The sequence below is a fragment of the Abramis brama genome (assembly GCF_963993115.1).
Source record: "Abramis brama genome assembly, chromosome: 1".
NCBI lineage: Eukaryota > Metazoa > Chordata > Actinopteri > Cypriniformes > Leuciscidae > Abramis > Abramis brama.
The window spans coordinates 67,912,555-67,918,804 of record NC_139963.1 but is presented as its reverse complement, the minus strand read 5'-3'; positions in this window follow the sequence as shown (position 1 = coordinate 67,918,804).

Below are 6,250 nucleotides of genomic sequence, written 5' to 3'. Positions count from 1 at the left end.
GCTAACTAATAAACACAGAGAATGCATTGTTTGCGTTCTCAGCGCCGCCAAAATAAAGGTCTGTCGCGCCGTCAAAATAAAGGTCACCGTGCTTGCGTCACTCTCTTACCCCTCCTACCAGTTCCTATGGCCACTTGGCCAGTGCGAACGCAAACAGCAAAACCGAGTTTGGGGGAGAGTAGTTCTGTTTAGAAGTGGACAGTTCCTAGAACTAAGTTCATATAACTACTTGGTCAGAAAGCGGCTTAATCAAACATTAGTCACTGGATGAGGGGTTGGTCTGTTTTCACAGAAAGATGAGAAAATGACGGATTTCCTTTTTTCGTTGGATAACACTTTTAAACTCTTTCTATGAAATACCGCATGTTGGGGTTTTGTCAGGAAACAGCCGGAGCGAACAGCAGGTTTCACTTTCACTTTCACTTTCACTTTTAGGCTACGTCTACATTAATCCGGATACATTTGAAAACGGCGTTTTCGTTTATAAACGCTCTCCGTCCACACTAGCGTTTTCGGACGTTTCAGTGTGGATGAGAAACTTTTGAAAAACGCCTGAAAACGCCTAATTCACCTTTACTGCGCATGTGTAGGCTAAAACTCCACAAAAGCTCACTGATATGATTCAGATGGAAAAATAAATAATGAAGTTATCGCGCAATTCTTCTGACAGGATAATTTTATTTAGTAAAATATCTCACCATTCACTGATGCGTCCAGGTCGCACGCAGGTCCAGGTCTGTCATCTTTGCAGGACTGATATGAAGAGTGTGCAATGTACAATATTTTTAAGCAACAGTGTGAAAGTGAATAGCACATAACAGGCACAATACTGGTATAAACATGAATAGGCTATCTATTGGTACAATATGCGTCACATGACTAAATTTACGTCATCGTTTTTAAATCCCTCCGGTTTCACAGTCCACACTACAACGCGAAAACGGCGTTTTCAAATGTATACGCTTTGGAGTGCGTTTTCAAAAAGCTTCGTTTTCATTAATAAAAACGCCGTCTCAGTGTGGACGGAAGGCCAAAACGGAGAGAAAAAGATGCGTTTTCAAACGAAAACGTATTAGTGTGGACATGGCCTTAGTTGTTTTCTAGTAAAACTGCGATCACAACACTGAGCATGTTTGGTGTTCACACACATACCAGCTGATGCTTCACACACTCATTACACACACACCAGCTGATGCTTCACACACTCATTACACACACACCAGCTGATGCTTCACACACTCATTACACACACACACAAGCTGTTGCTTCACACACTCATTACACATATGAAAAACACTCAATACTTTCACTCATTTGTACCTTACTGTCTAAACACACTTTAAAACACCAGGCATCATGCATTTGCTGACTAGTGAATATCAACATGAGATTTAGTCAGACGAAACTGTTTTGAGGTTAACTGATCTAAATCTGTCTCTGGAAAATGCTGATAATGAGGGATTTGGAGTAAATATGAAGAGTTTTTTTTTTAATAATGAGGTAAAAATATAATCTTGGGGTAAGATGGGCCATAAGGACAGTGGCGTGTTGTCACTAGTGTTATTATTTTTAAATGTAATAACTATTGTAATGAATGAGGTTACTGTTGTTCAATAATTTAATGAATTAAACATACATTTTTAGACATCTTTATTTTCATTAAAACCTATAGGGGCTGGTTGAACCTTTCAGTTTGCATTAAAATATGGGCAATTAATAAAGTAAAAATTATCATGCTTGTATTTAAGTCATAGAATTAATTTACCTTTCAGATGAATGTCTATTACTGGGATTCTGCTTTATCTGTCACCAGCTATTCAAATAAATTGTCAATGAATAAAGTTTAAAGGTGCAGTGTGTAATATTTAGGAGGATAATATACATAACCATGTTTTCAGTGGTGTATAAAGACCTTACATAATGAAATGTTGTGTTTTTCTTACCTTAGAATGAGCCATTTCTATTTGCTACTACTACTACTAGTATTGTTCAGATCAGTAAACTGCAGCAAAAATGTGAGCGTACGAGTTTCTTAATTTGTGATTTGTAGAATAGGATTTGTGAACCTGCAATGAAACAGGTGGTGTAACTGTTGTTCTGTTTTTGAGGGAGAGAGAAAAAAGTCTACACGTTTGCAACTCTGCAGATTTACTGATACACATGTGTGGCTAATCTCTATAACTACAGATTCCACTGTCACAGGCGTTCAGTTGATTTGCACCAAAAATACCTTCATAGTTCTGCTTTACTTATGAAATAATTGCAAGTGGAAGACCAGATTAGTTGTCTGAGGAACTGCATTAGTTCAGAGGAACTTGTTAATGCAATAGTCACTGCAATAGAAGAGAATGCTTTCTCCCACAGAGAAGCGGCCATGATAAGTGGAGGGAGAAATCTCTGCTGTGGCAGTGAAGTAACACGGCTTAATCGAAAAGGATTAGATGTTGTACTGTTGCTGTCTGTCTTATCAAATTTGTTATATACGGTAAATGAGCACGCTAGCGGTGTAGGTATGGCGTGATGAAGACATGCTTTTTAGATTATTATCATGAGGCGAAGTTTGTAGCATGCTTGTATGGCAGATGCAGTCTCTTTAGCCCAAACTGAGCAGTTCATCTTCACAAATAGGAAGGTGTGGTAGCAGTGACTTACTTGTGCTGTTTTTGTAGAAACACTTCAAAAGGGGAAATCACAAATTATTATTATTAGTTATTATTAGTTAGAAGAAAAAAAAAGAAGAAAAAAAAAGTCAAGAGAGCTTTTTTTTGTGAAACGCACCAGTAGCTGAAAGCAACCCATGCTCAGACCACCAGGGCCTGAGATCTTTGGAGTCAAAAACCTAGCGAGCCATGCTCAGGCTCCTGAAATGAGACAGGCGGGAGGTCCACAGCGGTGGTGTGGGTCGGGTTGGTATGAGGGTGGCTGTAAAGAGGGTGTACGATGGCATATGAGCTGATGTAGGAAGTGGCTAGTGAAGAGGAGAGCAGAGGCAGGAACCTTTTGTGGAGGCAGCCTTTTATTATACCTTTATTTAACCAGGAGGTCCCATTGAGATTCAGAATCTCTTTTACAAGAGAGACCTGGCCAAGGTAGCAGCCAAATCACAACAAATGCATACATAACAAACACCAAATTACATTTTCACGATAAAAGAATTACAAAATGTTAAAATAAAACTATAAAACACAATGAAACTATTAAGAAAAACAAGAACATGTCTCCATCACAACACTCTTTACAGTAGTTTTAAATTCATTTATGGACATAAGCGTTTCTAACTTTAGCTCTTTTTGTTGATTATTCCACCCCGAAGGTGCTAAATAAGAAAAAGCAGTTTTTCCCAATTCGGTTGTAACTCGTGGCACATTAAAAAGCAACCACTTTGAGGAGCGTAGCTGATAGGTACCAGAGCAAACAGAGAGGAGGTTACAGAGGTACAGTGGAAATTTGCCAAGTATAGCTTTATAAATAAAGATATACCAGTGCTGTTGTCTACGAGTTTTAAGTGATGTCCAACCAACTAAATCATAAAGAATGCAGTGATGGGTAAGGGACTTTGTATTTGTAATGAATCGTAGTGATGCATGGTAAACTGAATCTACATGACGCAGGATGGAAAATGCAGCATGCATGTACAGTATATCTCCATAATCAGTTACAGGTGGAAAAGTAGCTTCCGCAAGTTTCTTCTTAGCACTAAAAGTAAAGCAAGATTTGTTTCTGTAATAGAAACCGAAAGTTTCTTAACTAAAGCAGTAATATGTTCATTAAAAGGAAAGCTTATCCATATCCCCAAGTACTTGTATGGAGACACTCTCTCAATTGATTCCCCATCCAATGACAAAAGGCCACAATTGTCGAGTAGCTGTGCTCGAGCTTTTGAGAAGACCATACACTTTGTTTTCTGTGTATTTAAAACCAGTTTTAGACTCAATAATGTGTATTGCAATGCCTGAAATGCAGTCTGAAGTTCCTGCACTGCTACTGAAATGGTGGAAGCCTGGATGTAAACCACTGTATCATCAGCGTATACATGTAATTTGGCTTGTTTTACCAAGCCTCACGCTGGGTTTAGCGCTACCGAAAGGAAAGTCGTTGGAGGAAACAAGAGGTGTGCAAAGGAGGAGTCGGAGCAGTTCCTCGTTGTGGAGGCAGCCTCACACTGTCTTTGGGCAAAGCTAAGTAAATCACCAGTGGTTAGGAGCGAAGACTGTTCACTTGGCGGCCATATTCACAACATCACTGGGCAGCTATTTCGGGCATCCAAGATGAAGTCCTATCTATTTGGATAAGGAAATAAAAAACTGCTTGACACAAGCATATTTATTATAACAGTTCAATTCAGCAATAAATCTGACGTGAACTGTACCATAAATATAGTTTTTATGCTAAAATAGCGTTTAAAAGGCTTATAATTTGTGCTGGATCCAACGAGCCAATGCACATGTGCAGTTTGTGAATCTCAGTACACTAGCTCTTTATATAGCAACCGGAGCTTGGCAGAACTGACATATTAGGAATGCTCCATTTTCATGGCATGAAAAGTGAACATTTTACTTGAAAATGTGATTTGTAAGAGCTTCATACTCAACCAATAGTTTTGTTTTATTTATATATTTGTGAAGATCTTAACTAGCAGAACAGAACAAGCATATTTGTTTGAATAAGAGATCAAACTACACTGAGTTGTTTTGTAAGAATAAATGTTTTTACATAGGCAAATGTAAACAGTAGGCTATATATATACAGTATATACAGGAAAGACAGATCCGGCTTTATAAACACCAGCAGTAGCAACGAGAAACAGCTCTGGGGTTTCGTTTGAGACATGTACAGTGTTTCGCTTCCAGCTCAATTCAGAGGATCAAAAACTTACATTAAAACTTACAAAAACTTAAATATGACTGATCCAAACTACATTAAAAGCAGAACAATCTGTTGAAAATCAAAACATGAAAGTAAAACATTGATACTATACACTAATTTATATAAATGTTTAAAAGTAAAACCCTTTAGTAAAACCCAGTGCAGTGTTCAGCGCTCGACTCTTTGTTCAGTGCAGTGTACAGCGCTCGACTCTTTGTTCAGTGCAGTGTACAGCGCTCGACTCTTTGTTCAGTGCAGTGTACAGCGCTCGACTCTTTGTTCAGTGCAGTGTACAGCGCTCGACTCTTTGTTCAGTGCAGTGTACAGCGCTCGACTCTTTGTTCAGTGCAGTGTACAGCGCTCGACTCTTTGTTCAGTGCAGTGTTCAGCGCTCGACTCTTTGTTCAGTGCAGTGTACAGCGCTCGACTCTTTGTTCAGTGCAGTGTTCAGCGCTCGACTCTTTGTTCAGTGCAGTGTTCAGCGCTCGACTCTTTGTTCAGTGCAGTGTACAGCGCTCGACTCTTTGTTCAGTGCAGTGTTCAGTGCAGTGTTCAGTGCAGTGTACAGCGCTCGACTCTTTGTTCAGCGCAGTGTTCAGCGCTCGACTCTTTGTTCAGTGCAGTGTACAGCGCTCGACTCTTTGTTCAGTGCAGTGTTCAGCGCTCGACTCTTTGTTCAGTGCAGTGTTCAGCGCTCGACTCTTTGTTCAGTGCAGTGTTCAGCGCTCGACTCTTTGTTCAGTGCAGTGTACAGCGCTCGACTCTTTGTTCAGTGCAGTGTTCAGCGCTCGACTCTTTGTTCAGTGCAGTGTACAGCGCTCGACTCTTTGTTCAGTGCAGTGTTCAGCGCTCGACTCTTTGTTCAGTGCAGTGTACAGCGCTCGACTCTTTGTTCAGTGCAGTGTTCAGCGCTCGACTCTTTGTTCAGTGCAGTGTTCAGCGCTCGACTCTTTGTTCAGTGCAGTGTACAGCGCTCGACTCTTTGTTCAGTGCAGTGTTCAGCGCTCGACTCTTTGTTCAGTGCAGTGTTCAGCGCTCGACTCTTTGTTCAGTGCAGTGTTCAGCGCTCGACTCTTTGTTCAGTGCAGTGTACAGCGCTCGACTCTTTGTTCAGTGCAGTGTTCAGCGCTCGACTCTTTGTTCAGTGCAGTGTACAGCGCTCGACTCTTTGTTCAGTGCAGTGTACAGCGCTCGACTCTTTGTTCAGTGCAGTGTTCAGCGCTCGACTCTTTGTTATCATAACACAGAAGTAAAGGTGCATCATCAGGCCTGTGTCTGCAATGCTCAGTTTGCACATGCTGACTTAGTTTCATTCCTTCTTTCGTTTCATTCAAGTGCTGAATGACAATAATGTAAACACACATACACATACACCACCCCGATC